This window comes from Spermophilus citellus (assembly GCF_964194105.1).
Source record: "Spermophilus citellus genome assembly, chromosome: X".
Taxonomy (NCBI): domain Eukaryota; kingdom Metazoa; phylum Chordata; class Mammalia; order Rodentia; family Sciuridae; genus Spermophilus; species Spermophilus citellus.
Window position 1 is genome coordinate 56,370,522 of NC_138190.1, and position 19,738 is coordinate 56,390,259.

The window sequence follows — 19,738 nt, forward strand, 5'->3', positions numbered from 1 at the left end:
GAAAACAGAGTGAAACCTAAAAATTCAAACTGTTACTGGAAATGAACGCTTCAACATAGAAGAACGAAATTTGGGGAACCAAGTCGCCTTCGTGTACTGATCATTACCTGAAAGTATCATGCAGTTTGGGTGAAAAAATATTTGCTGAGATTTCTGGAGTTTCGTAATTTTTGGAAGCTTGGCAACCCCTTTCCATGAAAGTGTTTCTCGCCAGTCACTGCTTAGGGCTACATCAAGAGGAAACAAAACATAGAGATAGAATGTGAAACTACTTTACTGTGTCAAGTTTCAAGAAGCTAGCACAAACCGTGTTGGATTTAGAGTTCCAAATACATCTATCAATATAGGAGAAAACAGAGTGAAACCTAAAAATTCAAACTGTTACTGGAAATGAACGATTCAACATAGAAGAACGAAATTTGGGGAACCAAGTCGCCTAAGTGTACTGATCATTACCTGAAAGTATCATCTAGTTTGGGTGAAAAAATGTTTGCTGAGATTTCTGGAGATTCGTAATTTTTGGAAGCTTGGCAACCCCTTTCCATGAAAGTGTTTCTCGCCAGTCACTGCTTAGGGCTACATCAAGAGGAAACAAAACATAGAGATAGAACGTGAAACTACTTTACTGTGTCAAGTTTCAAGAAGCTAGCACAAACCTTCTTGGATTTAGAGTTCCAAATACATTTATCAATATAGGAGAGAACAGAGTGAAACCTAAAAATTCAAACTGTTACTGGAAATGAACGCTTCAACATAGAAGAACGAAATTTGGGGAACCAAGTCGCCTTAGTGTACTGATCATTACCTGAAAGTATCATCTAGTTTGGTCGAAAAAATATTTGCTGAGATTTCTGGAGATTCGTAATTTTTGGAAGCTTGGCAACCCCTTTCCATGAAAGTGTTTCTCGCCAGTCACTGCTTAGGGCTACATCAAGAGGAAACAAAACATAGAGATAGAACGTGAAACTACTTTACTGTGTCAAGTTTCAAGAAGCTAGCACAAACCGTCTTGGATTTAGAGTTCCAAATACATTTATCAATATAGGAGAAAACAGAGTGAAACCTAAAAATTCAAACTGTTACTGGAAATGAACGCTTCAACATAGAAGAATGAAATTTGGGGAACCAAGTCGCCTTCGTGTACTGATCATTACCTGAAAGTATCATGCAGTTTGGGTGAAAAAATATTTGCTGAGATTTCTGGAGTTTCGTAATTTTTGGAAGCTTGGCAACCCCTTTCCATGAAAGTGTTTCTCGCCAGTGACTGCTTAGGGCTACATCAAGAGGAAACAAAACATAGAGATAGAATGTGAAACTACTTTACTGTGTCAAGTTTCAAGAAGCTAGCACAAACCGTGTTGGATTTAGAGTTCCAAATACATCTATCAATATAGGAGAAAACAGAGTGAAACCTAAAAATTCAAACTGTTACTGGAAATGAACGCTTCAACATAGAAGAACGAAATTTGGGGAACCAAGTCGCCTTCGTGTACTGATCATTACCTGAAAGTATCATCCAGTTTGGGTGAAAAAATATTTGCTGAGATTTCTGGAGTTTCGTAATTGTTGGAAGCTTGGCAACCCCTTTCCATGAAAGTGTTTCTCGCCAGTCACTGCTTAGGGCTACATCAAGAGGAAACAAAACATAGAGATAGAACGTGAAACTACTTTACTGTGTCAAGTTTCAAGAAGCTAGCACAAACCGTCTTGGATTTAGAGTTCCAAATACATTTATCAATATAGGAGAAAACAGAGTGAAACCTAAAAATTCAAACTGTTACTGGAAATGAACGCTTCAACATAGAAGAACGAAATTTGGGGAACCAAGTCGCCTTCGTGTACTGATCATTACCTGAAAGTATCATGCAGTTTGGGTGAAAAAATATTTGCTGAGATTTCTGGAGATTCGTAATTTTTGGAAGCTTGGCAACCCCTTTCCATGAAAGTGTTTCTCGCCAGTCACTGCTTAGGGCTACATCAAGAGGAAACAAAACATAGAGATAGAACGTGAAACTACTTTACTGTGTCAAGTTTCAAGAAGCTAGCACAAACCGTGTTGGATTTAGAGTTCCAAATACATCTATCAATATAGGAGAAAACAGAGTGAAACCTAAAAATTCAAACTGTTACTGGAAATGAACGCTTCAACATAGAAGAACGAAATTTGGGGAACCAAGTCGCCTTAGTGTACTGATCATTACCTGAAAGTATCATCTAGTTTGGGTGAAAAAATATTTGCTGAGATTTCTGGAGATTCGTAATTTTTGGAAGCTTGGGAACCCCTTTCCATGAAAGTGTTTCTCGCCAGTCACTGCTTAGGGCTACATCAAGAGGAAACAAAACATAGAGATAGAATGTGAAACTACATTACTGTGTCAAGTTTCAAGAAGCTAGCACAAACCGTGTTGGATTTAGAGTTCCAAATACATCTATCAATATAGGAGAAAACAGAGTGAAACCTAAAAATTCAAACTGTTACTGGAAATGAACGCTTCAACATAGAAGAACGAAATTTGGGGAACCAAGTCGCCTTAGTGTACTGATCATTACCTGAAAGTATCATCTAGTTTGGGTGAAAAAATATTTGCTGAGATTTCTGGAGATTCGTAATTTTTGGAAGCTTGGCAACCCCTTTCCATGAAAGTGTTTCTCGCCAGTCACTGCTTAGGGCTACATCAAGAGGAAATAAAACATAGAGATAGAACGTGAAACTACTTTACTGTGTCAAGTTTCAAGAAGCTAGCACAAACCGTCTTGGATTTAGAGTTCCAAATACATCTATCAATATAGGAGAAAACAGAGTGAAACCTAAAAATTCAAACTGTTACTGGAAATGAACGCTTCAACATAGAAGAACGAAATTTGGGGAACCAAGTCGCCTTCGTGTACTGATCATTACCTGAAAGTATCATGCAGTTTGGGTGAAAAAATATTTGCTGAGATTTCTGGAGTTTCGTAATTTTTGGAAGCTTGGCAACCCCTTTCCATGAAAGTGTTTCTCGCCAGTCACTGCTTAGGGCTACATCAAGAGGAAACAAAACATAGAGATAGAATGTGAAACTACTTTACTGTGTCAAGTTTCAAGAAGCTAGCACAAACCGTGTTGGATTTAGAGTTCCAAATACATCTATCAATATAGGAGAAAACAGAGTGAAACCTAAAAATTCAAACTGTTACTGGAAATGAACGATTCAACATAGAAGAACGAAATTTGGGGAACCAAGTCGCCTAAGTGTACTGATCATTACCTGAAAGTATCATCTAGTTTGGGTGAAAAAATGTTTGCTGAGATTTCTGGAGATTCGTAATTTTTGGAAGCTTGGCAACCCCTTTCCATGAAAGTGTTTCTCGCCAGTCACTGCTTAGGGCTACATCAAGAGGAAACAAAACATAGAGATAGAACGTGAAACTACTTTACTGTGTCAAGTTTCAAGAAGCTAGCACAAACCTTCTTGGATTTAGAGTTCCAAATACTTTTATCAATATAGTAGAGAACAGAGTGAAACCTAAAAATTCAAACTGTTACTGGAAATGAACGCTTCAACATAGAAGAACGAAATTTGGGGAACCAAGTCGCCTTAGTGTACTGATCATTACCTGAAAGTATCATCTAGTTTGGTCGAAAAAATATTTGCTGAGATTTCTGGAGATTCGTAATTTTTGGAAGCTTGGCAACCCCTTTCCATGAAAGTGTTTCTCGCCAGTCACTGCTTAGGGCTACATCAAGAGGAAATAAAACATAGAGATAGAACGTGAAACTACTTTACTGTGTCAAGTTTCAAGAAGCTAGCACAAACCGTCTTGGATTTAGAGTTCCAAATACATTTATCAATATAGGAGAAAACAGAGTGAAACCTAAAAATTCAAACTGTTACTGGAAATGAACGCTTCAACATAGAAGAACGAAATTTTGGGAACCAAGTCGCCTTCGTGTACTGATCATTACCTGAAAGTATCATGCAGTTTGGGTGAAAAAATATTTGCTGAGATTTCTGGAGTTTCGTAATTTTTGGAAGCTTGGCAAACCCTTTCCATGAAAGTGTTTCTCGCCAGTCACTGCTTAGGGCTACATCAAGAGGAAACAAAACATAGAGATAGAATGTGAAACTACTTTACTGTGTCAAGTTTCAAGAAGCTAGCACAAACCGTCTTGGATTTAGAGTTCCAAATACATCTATCAATATAGGAGAAAACAGAGAGAAACCTAAAAATTCAAACTGTTACTGGAAATGAACGCTTCAACATAGAAGAACGCAATTTGGGGAACCAAGTCGCCTTCGTGTACTGATCATTACCTGAAAGTATCATGCAGTTTGGGTGAAAACATATTTGCTGAGATTTCTGGAGTTTCGTAATTGTTGGAAGCTTGGCAACCCCTTTCCATGAAAGTGTTTCTCGCCAGTGACTGCTTAGGGCTACATCAAGAGGAAACAAAACATAGAGATAGAATGTGAAACTAATTTACTGTGTCAAGTTTCAAGAAGCTAGCACAAACCGTGTTGGATTTAGAGTTCCAAATACATCTATCAATATAGGAGAAAACAGAGTGAAACCTAAAAATTCAAACTGTTACTGGAAATGAACGCTTCAACATAGAAGAACGAAATTTGGGGAACCAAGTCGCCTTCGTGTACTGATCATTACCTGAAAGTATCATCTAGTTTGGGTGAAAAAATATTTGCTGAGATTTCTGGAGATTCGTAATTTTTGGAAGCTTGGCAACCCCTTTCCATGAAAGTGTTTCTCGCCAGTCACTGCTTAGGGCTACATCAAGAGGAAACAAAACATAGAGATAGAACGTGAAATTAGTTTACTGTGTCAAGTTTCAAGAAGCTAGCACAAACCGTCTTGGATTTAGAGTTCCAAATACATTTATCAATATAGGAGAAAACAGAGTGAAACCTAAAAATTCAAACTGTTACTGGAAATGAACGCTTCAACATAGAAGAACGAAATTTGGGGAACCAAGTCGCCTTCTTGTACTGATCATTACCTGAAAGTATCATGCAGTTTGGGTGAAAAAATATTTGCTGAGATTTCTGGAGATTCGTAATTTTTGGAAGCTTGGCAACCTCTTTCCATGAAAGTGTTTCTCGCCAGTCACTGCTTAGGGCTACATCAAGAGGAAACAAAACATAGAGATAGAATGTGAAACTACTTTACTGTGTCAAGTTTCAAGAAGCTAGCACAAACCGTGTTGGATTTAGAGTTCCAAATACATCTATCAATATATGAGAAAACAGAGTGAAACCTAAAAATTCAAACTGTTACTGGAAATGAACGCTTCAACATAGAAGAACGAAATTTGGGGAACCAAGTCGCCTTCGTGTACTGATCATTACCTGAAAATATCATCCAGTTTGGGTGAAAATATATTTGCTGAGATTTCTGGAGTTTCGTAATTGTTGGAAGCTTGGCAACCCCTTTCCATGAAAGTGTTTCTCGCCAGTCACTGCTTAGGGCTACATCAAGAGGAAACAAAACATAGAGATAGAACGTGAAACTACTTTACTGTGTCAAGTTTCAAGAAGCTAGCACAAACCGTGTTGGATTTAGAGTTCCAAATACATCTATCAATATAGGAGAAAACAGAGTGAAACCTAAAAATTCAAACTGTTACTGGAAATGAATGCTTCAACATAGAAGAACGAAATTTGGGGAACCAAGTCGCCTTCGTGTACTGATCATTACCTGAAAGTATCATGCAGTTTGGGTGAAAAAATATTTGCTGAGATTTCTGGAGTTTCGTAATTTTTGGAAGCTTGGCAACCCCTTTCCATGAAAGTGTTTCTCGCCAGTGACTGCTTAGGGCTACATCAAGAGGAAACAAAACATAGAGATAGAATGTGAAACTACTTTACTGTGTCAAGTTTCAAGAAGCTAGCACAAACCGTGTTGGATTTAGAGTTCCAAATACATCTATCAATATAGGAGAAAACAGAGTGAAACCTAAAAATTCAAACTGTTACTGGAAATGAACGCTTCAACATAGAAGAACGAAATTTGGGGAACCAAGTCGCCTTCGTGTACTGATCATTACCTGAAAGTATCATCTAGTTTGGGTGAAAAAATATTTGCTGAGATTTCTGGAGATTCGTAATTTTTGGAAGCTTGGCAACCCCTTTCCATGAAAGTGTTTCTCGCCAGTCACTGCTTAGGGCTACATCAAGAGGAAACAAAACATAGAGATAGAACGTGAAACTACTTTACTGTGTCAAGTTTCAAGAAGCTAGCACAAACCGTCTTGGATTTAGAGTTCCAAATACATTTATCAATATAGGAGAAAACAGAGTGAAACCTAAAAATTCAAACTGTTACTGGAAATGAACGCTTCAACATAGAAGAACGCAATTTGGGGAACCAAGTCGCCTTCGTGTACTGATCATTACCTGAAAGTATCATGCAGTTTGGGTGAAAACATATTTGCTGAGATTTCTGGAGTTTCGTAATTGTTGGAAGCTTGGCAACCCCTTTCCATGAAAGTGTTTCTCGCCAGTGACTGCTTAGGGCTACATCAAGAGGAAACAAAACATAGAGATAGAATGTGAAACTACTTTACTGTGTCAAGTTTCAAGAAGCTAGCACAAACCGTGTTGGATTTAGAGTTCCAAATACATCTATCAATATAGGAGAAAACAGAGTGAAACCTAAAAATTCAAACTGTTACTGGAAATGAACGCTTCAACATAGAAGAACGAAATTTGGGGAACCAAGTCGCCTTCGTGTACTGATCATTACCTGAAAGTATCATCTAGTTTGGGTGAAAAAATATTTGCTGAGATTTCTGGAGATTCGTAATTTTTGGAAGCTTGGCAACCCCTTTCCATGAAAGTGTTTCTCGCCAGTCACTGCTTAGGGCTACATCAAGAGGAAACAAAACATAGAGATAGAACGTGAAACTACTTTACTGTGTCAAGTTTCAAGAAGCTAGCACAAACCGTCTTGGATTTAGAGTTCCAAATACATTTATCAATATAGGAGAAAACAGAGTGAAACCTAAAAATTCAAACTGTTACTGGAAATGAACGCTTCAACATAGAAGAACGAAATTTGGGGAACCAAGTCGCCTTCTTGTACTGATCATTACCTGAAAGTATCATGCAGTTTGGGTGAAAAAATATTTGCTGAGATTTCTGGAGATTCGTAATTTTTGGAAGCTTGGCAACCTCTTTCCATGAAAGTGTTTCTCGCCAGTCACTGCTTAGGGCTACATCAAGAGGAAACAAAACATAGAGATAGAATGTGAAACTACTTTACTGTGTCAAGTTTCAAGAAGCTAGCACAAACCGTGTTGGATTTAGAGTTCCAAATACATCTATCAATATATGAGAAAACAGAGTGAAACCTAAAAATTCAAACTGTTACTGGAAATGAACGCTTCAACATAGAAGAACGAAATTTGGGGAACCAAGTCGCCTTCGTGTACTGATCATTACCTGAAAATATCATCCAGTTTGGGTGAAAATATATTTGCTGAGATTTCTGGAGTTTCGTAATTGTTGGAAGCTTGGCAACCCCTTTCCATGAAAGTGTTTCTCGCCAGTCACTGCTTAGGGCTACATCAAGAGGAAACAAAACATAGAGATAGAACGTGAAACTACTTTACTGTGTCAAGTTTCAAGAAGCTAGCACAAACCGTGTTGGATTTAGAGTTCCAAATACATCTATCAATATAGGAGAAAACAGAGTGAAACCTAAAAATTCAAACTGTTACTGGAAATGAATGCTTCAACATAGAAGAACGAAATTTGGGGAACCAAGTCGCCTTCGTGTACTGATCATTACCTGAAAGTATCATGCAGTTTGGGTGAAAAAATATTTGCTGAGATTTCTGGAGTTTCGTAATTTTTGGAAGCTTGGCAACCCCTTTCCATGAAAGTGTTTCTCGCCAGTGACTGCTTAGGGCTACATCAAGAGGAAACAAAACATAGAGATAGAATGTGAAACTACTTTACTGTGTCAAGTTTCAAGAAGCTAGCACAAACCGTGTTGGATTTAGAGTTCCAAATACATCTATCAATATAGGAGAAAACAGAGTGAAACCTAAAAATTCAAACTGTTACTGGAAATGAACGCTTCAACATAGAAGAACGAAATTTGGGGAACCAAGTCGCCTTAGTGTACTGATCATTACCTGAAAGTATCATCTAGTTTGGGTGAAAAAATATTTGCTGAGATTTCTGGAGATTCGTAATTTTTGGAAGCTTGGCAACCCCTTTCCATGAAAGTGTTTCTCGCCAGTCACTGCTTAGGGCTACATCAAGAGGAAACAAAACATAGAGATAGAACGTGAAACTACTTTACTGTGTCAAGTTTCAAGAAGCTAGCACAAACCGTCTTGGATTTAGAGTTCCAAATACATTTATCAATATAGGAGAAAACAGAGTGAAACCTAAAAATTCAAACTGTTACTGGAAATGAACGCTTCAACATAGAAGAACGAAATTTGGGGAACCAAGTCGCCTTCGTGTACTGATCATTACCTGAAAGTATCATGCAGTTTGGGTGAAAAAATATTTGCTGAGATTTCTGGAGTTTCGTAATTTTTGGAAGCTTGGCAACCTCTTTCCATGAAAGTGTTTCTCGCCAGTCACTGCTTAGGGCTACATCAAGAGGAAACAAAACATAGAGATAGAATGTGAAACTACTTTACTGTGTCAAGTTTCAAGAAGCTAGCACAAACCGTGTTGGATTTAGAGTTCCAAATACATCTATCAATATAGGAGAAAACAGAGTGAAACCTAAAAATTCAAACTGTTACTGGAAATGAACGCTTCATCATAGAAGAACGAAATTTGGGGAACCAAGTCGCCTTCGTGTACTGATCATTACCTGAAAGTATCATGCAGTTTGGGTGAAAAAATATTTGCTGAGATTTCTGGAGTTTCGTAATTTTTGGAAGCTTGGCAACCCCTTTCCATGAAAGTGTTTCTCGCCAGTGACTGCTTAGGGCTACATCAAGAGGAAACAAAACATAGAGATAGAATGTGAAACTACTTTACTGTGTCAAGTTTCAAGAAGCTAGCACAAACTGTGTTGGATTTAGAGTTCCAAATACATCTATCAATATAGGAGAAAACAGAGTGAAACCTAAAAATTCAAACTGTTACTGGAAATGAACGCTTCAACATAGAAGAACGAAATTTGGGGAACCAAGTCGCCTTAGTGTACTGATCATTACCTGAAAGTATCATCTAGTTTGGGTGAAAAAATATTTGCTGAGATTTCTGGAGATTCGTAATTTTTGGAAGCTTGGCAACCCCTTTCCATGAAAGTGTTTCTCGCCAGTCACTGCTTAGGGCTACATCAAGAGGAAACAAAACATAGAGATAGAACGTGAAACTACTTTACTGTGTCAAGTTTCAAGAAGCTAGCACAAACCGTCTTGGATTTAGAGTTCCAAATACATTTATCAATATAGGAGAAAACAGAGTGAAACCTAAAAATTCAAACTGTTACTGGAAATGAACGCTTCAACATAGAAGAACGAAATTTGGGGAACCAAGTCGCCTTCGTGTACTGATCATTACCTGAAAGTATCATGCAGTTTGGGTGAAAAAATATTTGCTGAGATTTCTGGAGATTCGTAATTTTTGGAAGCTTGGCAACCCCTTTCCATGAAAGTGTTTCTCGCCAGTGACTGCTTAGGGCTACATCAAGAGGAAACAAAACATAGAGATAGAACGTGAAACTACTTTACTGTGTCAAGTTTCAAGAAGCTAGCACAAACCGTGTTAGATTTAGAGTACCAAATACATCTATCAATATAGGAGAAAACAGAGTGAAACCTAAAAATTCAAACTGTTACTGGAAATGAACGCTTCAACATAGAAGAACGAAATTTGGGGAACCAAGTCGCCTTAGTGTACTGATCATTACCTGAAAGTATCATCTAGTTTGGGTGAAAAAATATTTGCTGAGATTTCTGGAGATTCGTAATTTTTGGAAGCTTGGCAACCCCTTTCCATGAAAATGTTTCTCGCCAGTCACTGCTTAGGGCTACATCAAGAGGAAACAAAACATAGAGATAGAATGTGAAACTACTTTACTGTGTCAAGTTTCAAGAAGCTAGCACAAACCGTGTTGGATTTAGAGTTCCAAATACATCTATCAATATAGGAGAAAACAGAGTGAAACCTAAAAATTCAAACTGTTACTGGAAATGAACGCTTCATCATAGAAGAACGAAATTTGGGGAACCAAGTCGCCTTCGTGTACTGATCATTACCTGAAAGTATCATGCAGTTTGGGTGAAAAAATATTTGCTGAGATTTCTGGAGTTTCGTAATTTTTGGAAGCTTGGCAACCCCTTTCCATGAAAGTGTTTCTCGCCAGTGACTGCTTAGGGCTACATCAAGAGGAAACAAAACATAGAGATAGAATGTGAAACTACTTTACTGTGTCAAGTTTCAAGAAGCTAGCACAAACCGTGTTGGATTTAGAGTTCCAAATACATCTATCAATATAGGAGAAAACAGAGTGAAACCTAAAAATTCAAACTGTTACTGGAAATGAACGCTTCAACATAGAAGAACGAAATTTGGGGAACCAAGTCGCCTTAGTGTACTGATCATTACCTGAAAGTATCATCTAGTTTGGGTGAAAAAATATTTGCTGAGATTTCTGGAGATTCGTAATTTTTGGAAGCTTGGCAACCCCTTTCCATGAAAGTGTTTCTCGCCAGTCACTGCTTAGGGCTACATCAAGAGGAAAAAAAACATAGAGATAGAACGTGAAACTACTTTACTGTGTCAAGTTTCAAGAAGCTAGCACAAACCGTCTTGGATTTAGAGTTCCAAATACATTTATCAATATAGGAGAAAACAGAGTGAAACCTAAAAATTCAAACTGTTACTGGAAATGAACGCTTCAACATAGAAGAACGAAATTTGGGGAACCAAGTCGCCTTCGTGTACTGATCATTACCTGAAAGTATCATGCAGTTTGGGTGAAAAAATATTTGCTGAGATTTCTGGAGATTCGTAATTTTTGGAAGCTTGGCAACCCCTTTCCATGAAAGTGTTTCTCGCCAGTGACTGCTTAGGGCTACATCAAGAGGAAACAAAACATAGAGATAGAACGTGAAACTACTTTACTGTGTCAAGTTTCAAGAAGCTAGCACAAACCGTGTTAGATTTAGAGTTCCAAATACATCTATCAATATAGGAGAAAACAGAGTGAAACCTAAAAATTCAAACTGTTACTGGAAATGAACGCTTCAACATAGAAGAACGAAATTTGGGGAACCAAGTCGCCTTAGTGTACTGATCATTACCTGAAAGTATCATCTAGTTTGGGTGAAAAAATATTTGCTGAGATTTCTGGAGATTCGTAATTTTTGGAAGCTTGGCAACCCCTTTCCATGAAAATGTTTCTCGCCAGTCACTGCTTAGGGCTACATCAAGAGGAAACAAAACATAGAGATAGAATGTGAAACTACATTACTGTGTCAAGTTTCAAGAAGCTAGCACAAACCGTGTTGGATTTAGAGTTCCAAATAAATCTATCAATATAGGAGAAAACAGAGTGAAACCTAAAAATTCAAACTGTTACTGGAAATGAACGCTTCAACATAGAAGAACGAAATTTGGGGAACCAAGTCGCCTTAGTGTACTGATCATTACCTGAAAGTATCATCTAGTTTGGGTGAAAAAATATTTGCTGAGATTTCTGGAGATTCGTAATTTTTGGAAGCTTGGCAACCCCTTTCCATGAAAGTGTTTCTCGCCAGTCACTGCTTAGGGCTACATCAAGAGGAAATAAAACATAGAGATAGAACGTGAAACTACTTTACTGTGTCAAGTTTCAAGAAGCTAGCACAAACCGTGTTGGATTTAGAGTTCCAAATAAATCTATCAATATAGGAGAAAACAGAGTGAAACCTAAAAATTCAAACTGTTACTGGAAATGAACGCTTCAACATAGAAGAACGAAATTTGGGGAACCAAGTCGCCTTAGTGTACTGATCATTACCTGAAAGTATCATCTAGTTTGGGTGAAAAAATATTTGCTGAGATTTCTGGAGATTCGTAATTTTTGGAAGCTTGGCAACCCCTTTCCATGAAAGTGTTTCTCGCCAGTCACTGCTTAGGGCTACATCAAGAGGAAATAAAACATAGAGATAGAACGTGAAACTACATTACTGTGTCAAGTTTCAAGAAGCTAGCACAAACCGTGTTGGATTTAGAGTTCCAAATACATTTATCAATATAGGAGAAAACAGAGTGAAACCTAAAAATTCAAACTGTTACTGGAAATGAACGCTTCAACATAGAAGAACGAAATTTGGGGAACCAAGTCGCCTTCGTGTACTGATCATTACCTGAAAGTATCATGCAGTTTGGGTGAAAACATATTTGCTGAGATTTCTGGAGTTTCGTAATTTTTGGAAGCTTGGCAACCCCTTTCCATGAAAGTGTTTCTCGCCAGTGACTGCTTAGGGCTACATCAAGAGGAAACAAAACATAGAGATAGAATGTGAAACTACTTTACTGTGTCAAGTTTCAAGAAGCTAGCACAAACCGTGTTGGATTTAGAGTTCCAAATAAATCTATCAATATAGGAGAAAACAGAGTGAAACCTAAAAATTCAAACTGTTACTGGAAATGAACGCTTCAACATAGAAGAACGAAATTTGGGGAACCAAGTCGCCTTAGTGTACTGATCATTACCTGAAAGTATCATCTAGTTTGGGTGAAAAAATATTTGCTGAGATTTCTGGAGATTCGTAATTTTTGGAAGCTTGGCAACCCCTTTCCATGAAAGTGTTTCTCGCCAGTCACTGCTTAGGGCTACATCAAGAGGAAACAAAACATAGAGATAGAACGTGAAACTACTTTACTGTGTCAAGTTTCAAGAAGCTAGCACAAACCGTCTTGGATTTAGAGTTCCAAATACATTTATCAATATAGGAGAAAACAGAGTGAAACTTAAAAATTCAAACTGTTACTGGAAATGAACGCGTCAACATAGAAGAACGAAATTTGGGGAACCAAGTCGCCTTAGTGTACTGATCATTACCTGAAAGTATCATGCAGTTTGGGTGAAAAAATATTTGCTGAGATTTCTGGAGTTTCGTAATTTTTGGAAACTTGGCAACCTCTTTCCATGAAAGTGTTTCTCGCCAGTCACTGCTTAGGGCTACATCAAGAGGAAACAAAACATAGAGATAGAATGTGAAACTACTTTACTGTGTCAAGTTTCAAGAAGCTAGCACAAACCGTGTTGGATTTAGAGTTCCAAATACATCTATCAATATAGGAGAAAACAGAGTGAAACCTAAAAATTCAAACTGTTACTGGAAATGAACGCTTCAACATAGAAGAACGAAATTTGGGGAACCAAGTCGCCTTCGTGTACTGATCATTACCTGAAAGTATCATGCAGTTTGGGTGAAAAAATATTTGCTGAGATTTCTGGAGTTTCGTAATTTTTGGAAGCTTGGCAACCCCTTTCCATGAAAGTGTTTCTCGCCAGTCACTGCTTAGGGCTACATCAAGAGGAAACAAAACATAGAGATAGAATGTGAAACTACTTTACTGTGTCAAGTTTCAAGAAGCTAGCACAAACCGTGTTGGATTTAGAGTTCCAAATACATCTATCAATATAGGAGAAAACAGAGTGAAACCTAAAAATTCAAACTGTTACTGGAAATGAACGCTTCAACATAGAAGAACGAAATTTGGGGAACCAAGTCGCCTTAGTGTACTGATCATTACCTGAAAGTATCATCTAGTTTGGGTGAAAAAATATTTGCTGAGAAATCTGGAGATTCGAAATTTTTGGAAGCTTGGCAACCCCTTTCCATGAAAGTGTTTCTCGCCAGTCACTGCTTTGGGCTACATCAAGAGGAAACAAAACATAGAGATAGAACGTGAAACTACTTTACTGTGTCAAGTTTCAAGAAGCTAGCACAAACCGTCTTGGATTTAGAGTTCCAAATACATTTATCAATATAGGAGAAAACAGAGTGAAACCTAAAAATTCAAACTGTTACTGGAAATGAACGCTTCAACATAGAAGAACGAAATTTGGGGAACCAAGTCGCCTTCGTGTACTGATCATTACCTGAAAGTATCATGCAGTTTGGGTGAAAAAATATTTGCTGAGATTTCTGGAGATTCGTAATTTTTGGAAGCTTGGCAACCCCTTTCCATGAAAGTGTTTCTCGCCAGTCACTGCTTAGGGCTACATCAAGAGGAAACAAAACATAGAGATAGAACGTGAAACTACTTTACTGTGTCAAGTTTCAAGAAGCTAGCACAAACCGTGTTGGATTTAGAGTTCCAAATACATCTATCAATATAGGAGAAAACAGAGTGAAACCTAAAAATTCAAACTGTTACTGGAAATGAACGCTTCAACATAGAAGAACGAAATTTGGGGAACCAAGTCGCCTTAGTGTACTGATCATTACCTGAAAGTATCATCTAGTTTGGGTGAAAAAATATTTGCTGAGATTTCTGGAGATTCGTAATTTTTGGAAGCTTGGCAACCCCTTTCCATGAAAATGTTTCTCGCCAGTCACTGCTTAGGGCTACATCAAGAGGAAACAAAACATAGAGATAGAATGTGAAACTACATTACTGTGTCAAGTTTCAAGAAGCTAGCACAAACCGTGTTGGATTTAGAGTTCCAAATAAATCTATCAATATAGGAGAAACAGAGTTAAACCTAAAAATTCAAACTGTTACTGGAAATGAACGCTTCAACATAGAAGAACGAAATTTGGGGAACCAAGTCGCCTTAGTGTACTGATCATTACCTGAAAGTATCATCTAGTTTGGGTGAAAAAATATTTGCTGAGATTTCTGGAGATTCGTAATTTTTGGAAGCTTGGCAACCCCTTTCCATGAAAGTGTTTCTCGCCAGTCACTGCTTAGGGCTACATCAAGAGGAAATAAAACATAGAGATAGAACGTGAAACTACTTTACTGTGTCAAGTTTCAAGAAGCTAGCACAAACCGTGTTGGATTTAGAGTTCCAAATAAATCTATCAATATAGGAGAAAACAGAGTGAAACCTAAAAATTCAAACTGTTACTGGAAATGAACGCTTCAACATAGAAGAACGAAATTTGGGGAACCAAGTCGCCTTAGTGTACTGATCATTACCTGAAAGTATCATCTAGTTTGGGTGAAAAAATATTTGCTGAGATTTCTGGAGATTCGTAATTTTTGGAAGCTTGGCAACCCCTTTCCATGAAAGTGTTTCTCGCCAGTCACTGCTTAGGGCTACATCAAGAGGAAATAAAACATAGAGATAGAACGTGAAACTACATTACTGTGTCAAGTTTCAAGAAGCTAGCACAAACCGTGTTGGATTTAGAGTTCCAAATACATTTATCAATATAGGAGAAAACAGAGTGAAACCTAAAAATTCAAACTGTTACTGGAAATGAACGCTTCAACATAGAAGAACGAAATTTGGGGAACCAAGTCGCCTTCGTGTACTGATCATTACCTGAAAGTATCATCTAGTTTGGGTGAAAAAATATTTGCTGAGATTTCTGGAGATTCGTAATTTTTGGAAGCTTGGCAACCCCTTTCCATGAAAGTGTTTCTCGCCAGTCACTGCTTAGGGCTACATCAAGAGGAAATAAAACATAGAGATAGAACGTGAAACTATTTACTGTGTCAAGTTTCAAGAAGCTAGCACAAACCGTGTTGGATTTAGAGTTCCAAATACATCTATCAATATAGGAGAAAACAGAGTGAAACCTAAAAATTCAAACTGTTACTGGAAATGAACGCTTCAACATAGAAGAACGCAATTTGGGGAACCAAGTCGCCTTCGTGTACTGATCATTACCTGAAAGTATCATGCAGTTTGGGTGAAAAAATATTTGCTGAGATTTCTGGAGTTTCGTAATTTTTGGAAGCTTGGCAACCCCTTTCCATGAAAGTGTTTCTCGCCAGTCACTGCTTAGGGCTACATCAAGAGGAAACAAAACATAGAGATAGAATGTGAAACTACTTTACTCTGTCAAGTTTCAAGAAGCTAGCACAAACCGTGTTGGATTTAGAGTTCCAAATACATCTATCAATATAGGAGAAAACAGAGTGAAACCTAAAAATTCAAACTGTTACTGGAAATGAACGCTTCAACATAGAAGAACGAAATTTGGGGAACCAAGTCGCCTTCGTGTACTGATCATTACCTGAAAGTATCATGCAGTTTGGGTGAAAAAATATTTGCTGAGATTTCTGGAGTTTCGTAATTTTTGGAAGCTTGGCAACCCCTTTCCATGAAAGTGTTTCTCGCCAGTCACTGCTTAGGGCTACATCAAGAGGAAACAAAACATAGAGATAGAATGTGAAACTACTTTACTGTGTCAAGTTTCAAGAAGCTAGCACAAACCGTGTTGGATTTAGAGTTCCAAATAAATCTATCAATATAGGAGAAAACAGAGTGAAACCTAAAAATTCAAACTGTTACTGGAAATGAACGCTTCAACATAGAAGAACGAAATTTGGGGAACCAAGTCGCCTTTGTGTACTGATCATTACCTGAAAGTATCATGCAGTTTGGGTGAAAAAATATTTGCTGAGATTTCTGGAGTTTCGTAATTTTTGGAAGCTTGGCAACCCCTTTCCATGAAAGTGTTTCTCGCCAGTCACTGCTTAGGGCTACATCAAGAGGAAACAAAACATAGAGATAGAATGTGAAACTACTTTACTGTGTCAAGTTTCAAGAAGCTAGCACAAACCGTGTTGGATTTAGAGTTCCAAATAAATCTATCAATATAGGAGAAAACAGAGTGAAACCTAAAAATTCAAACTGTTACTGGAAATGAACGCTTCAACATAGAAGAACGAAATTTGGGGAACCAAGTCGCCTTAGTGTACTGATCATTACCTGAAAGTATTATGCAGTTTGGGTGAAAAAATATTTGCTGAGATTTCTGGAGTTTCGTAATTTTTGGAAGCTTGGCAACCCCTTTCCATGAAAGTGTTTCTCGCCAGTCACTGCTTAGGGCTACATCAAGAGGAAACAAAACATAGAGATAGAATGTGAAACTACTTTACTGTGTCAAGTTTCAAGAAGCTAGCACAAACCGTGTTGGATTTAGAGTTCCAAATAAATCTATCAATATAGGAGAAAACAGAGTGAAACCTAAAAATTCAAACTGTTACTGGAAATGAACGCTTCAACATAGAAGAACGAAATTTGGAGAACCAAGTCGCCTTAGTGTACTGATCATTACCTGAAAGTATCATCTAGTTTGGGTGAAAAAATATTTGCTGAGATTTCTGGAGATTCGTAATTTTTGGAAGCTTGGCAACCACTTTCCATGAAAGGGTTTCTCGCCAGTCACTGCTTAGGGCTACATCAAGAGGAAATAAAACATAGAGATAGAACGTGAAACTACATTACTGTGTCAAGTTTCAAGAAGCTAGCACAAACCGTGTTGGATTTAGAGTTCCAAATACATTTATCAATATAGGAGAAAACAGAGTGAAACCTAAAAATTCAAACTGTTACTGGAAATGAACGCTTCAACATAGAAGAACGAAATTTGGGGAACCAAGTCGCCTTAGTGTACTGATCATTACCTGAAAGTATCATGCAGTTTGGGTGAAAAAATATTTGCTGAGATTTCTGGAGTTTCGTAATTTTTGGAAGCTTGGCAACCCCTTTCCATGAAAGTGTTTCTCGCGAGTCACTGCTTAGGGCTACATCAAGAGGAAACAAAACATAGAGATAGAATGTGAAACTACTTTACTGTGTCAAGTTTCAAGAAGCTAGCACAAACCGTGTTGGATTTAGAGTTCCAAATACATCTATCAATATAGGAGAAAACAGAGTGAAACCTAAAAATTCAAACTCTTACTGGAAATGAACGCTTCAACATAGAAGAACGCAATTTGGGGAACCAAGTCGCCTTCGTGTACTGATCATTACCTGAAAGTATCATGCAGTTTGGGTGAAAAAATATTTGCTGAGATTTCTGGAGTTTCGTAATTTTTGGAAGCTTGGCAACCCCTTTCCATGAAAGTGTTTCTCGCCAGTCACTGCTTAGGGCTACATCAAGAGGAAACAAAACATAGAGATAGAATGTGAAACTACTTTACTCTGTCAAGTTTCAAGAAGCTAGCACAAACCGTGTTGGATTTAGAGTTCCAAATACATCTATCAATATAGGAGAAAACAGAGTGAAACCTAAAAATTCAAACTGTTACTGGAAATGAACGCTTCAACATAGAAGAACGAAATTTGGGGAACCAAGTCGCCTTCGTGTACTGATCATTACCTGAAAGTATCATGCAGTTTGGGTGAAAAAATATTTGCTGAGATTTCTGGAGTTTCGTAATTTTTGGAAGCTTGGCAACCCCTTTCCATGAAAGTGTTTCTCGCCAGTCACTGCTTAGGGCTACATCAAGAGGAAACAAAACATAGAGATAGAATGTGAAACTACTTTACTGTGTCAAGTTTCAAGAAGCTAGCACAAACCGTGTTGGATTTAGAGTTCCAAATAAATCTATCAATATAGGAGAAAACAGAGTGAAACCTAAAAATTCAAACTGTTACTGGAAATGAACGCTTCAACATAGAAGAACGAAATTTGGGGAACCAAGTCGCCTTAGTGTACTGATCATTACCTGAAAGTATCATGCAGTTTGGGTGAAAAAATATTTGCTGAGATTTCTGGAGTTTCGTAATTTTTGGAAGCTTGGCAACCCCTTTCCATGAAAGTGTTTCTCGCCAGTCACTGCTTAGGGCTACATCAAGAGGAAACAAAACATAGAGATAGAATGTGAAACTACTTTACTGTGTCAAGTTTCAAGAAGCTAGCACAAACCGTGTTGGATTTAGAGTTCCAAATAAATCTATCAATATAGGAGAAAACAGAGTGAAACCTAAAAATTCAAACTGTTACTGGAAATGAACGCTTCAACATAGAAGAACGAAATTTGGGGAACCAAGTCGCCTTAGTGTACTGATCATTACCTGAAAGTATCATCTAGTTTGGCTGAAAAAATATTTGCTGAGATTTCTGGAGATTCGTAATTTTTGGAAGCTTGGCAACCCCTTTCCATGAAAATGTTTCTCGCCAGTCACTGCTTAGGGCTACATCAAGAGGAAATAAAACGTAGAGATAGAACGTGAAACTACATTACTGTGTCAAGTTTCAAGAAGCTAGCACAAACCGTGTTGGATTTAGAGTTCCAAATACATTTATCAATATAGGAGAAAACAGAGTGAAACCTAAAAATTCAAACTGTTACTGGAAATGAACGCTTCAACATAGAAGAACGAAATTTGGGGAACCAAGTCGCCTTCGTGTACTGATCATTACCTGAAAGTATCATCTAGTTTGGGTGAAAAAATATTTGCTGAGATTTCTGGAGATTCGTAATTTTTGGAAGCTTGGCAACCCCTTTCCATGAAAGTGTTTCTCGCCAGTCACTGCTTAGGGCTACATCAAGAGGAAATAAAACATAGAGATAGAACGTGAAACTATTTACTGTGTCAAGTTTCAAGAAGCTAGCACAAACCGTGTTGGATTTAGATTTCCAAATACATTTATCAATATAGGAGAAAACAGAGTGAAACCTAAAAATTCAAACTGTTACTGGAAATGAACGCTTCAACATAGAAGAACGAAATTTGGGGAACCAAGTCGCCTTCGTGTACTGATCATTACCTGAAAGTATCATCTAGTTTGGGTGAAAAAATATTTGCTGAGATTTCTGGAGTTTCGTAATTTTTGGAAGCTTGGCAACCCCTTTCCATG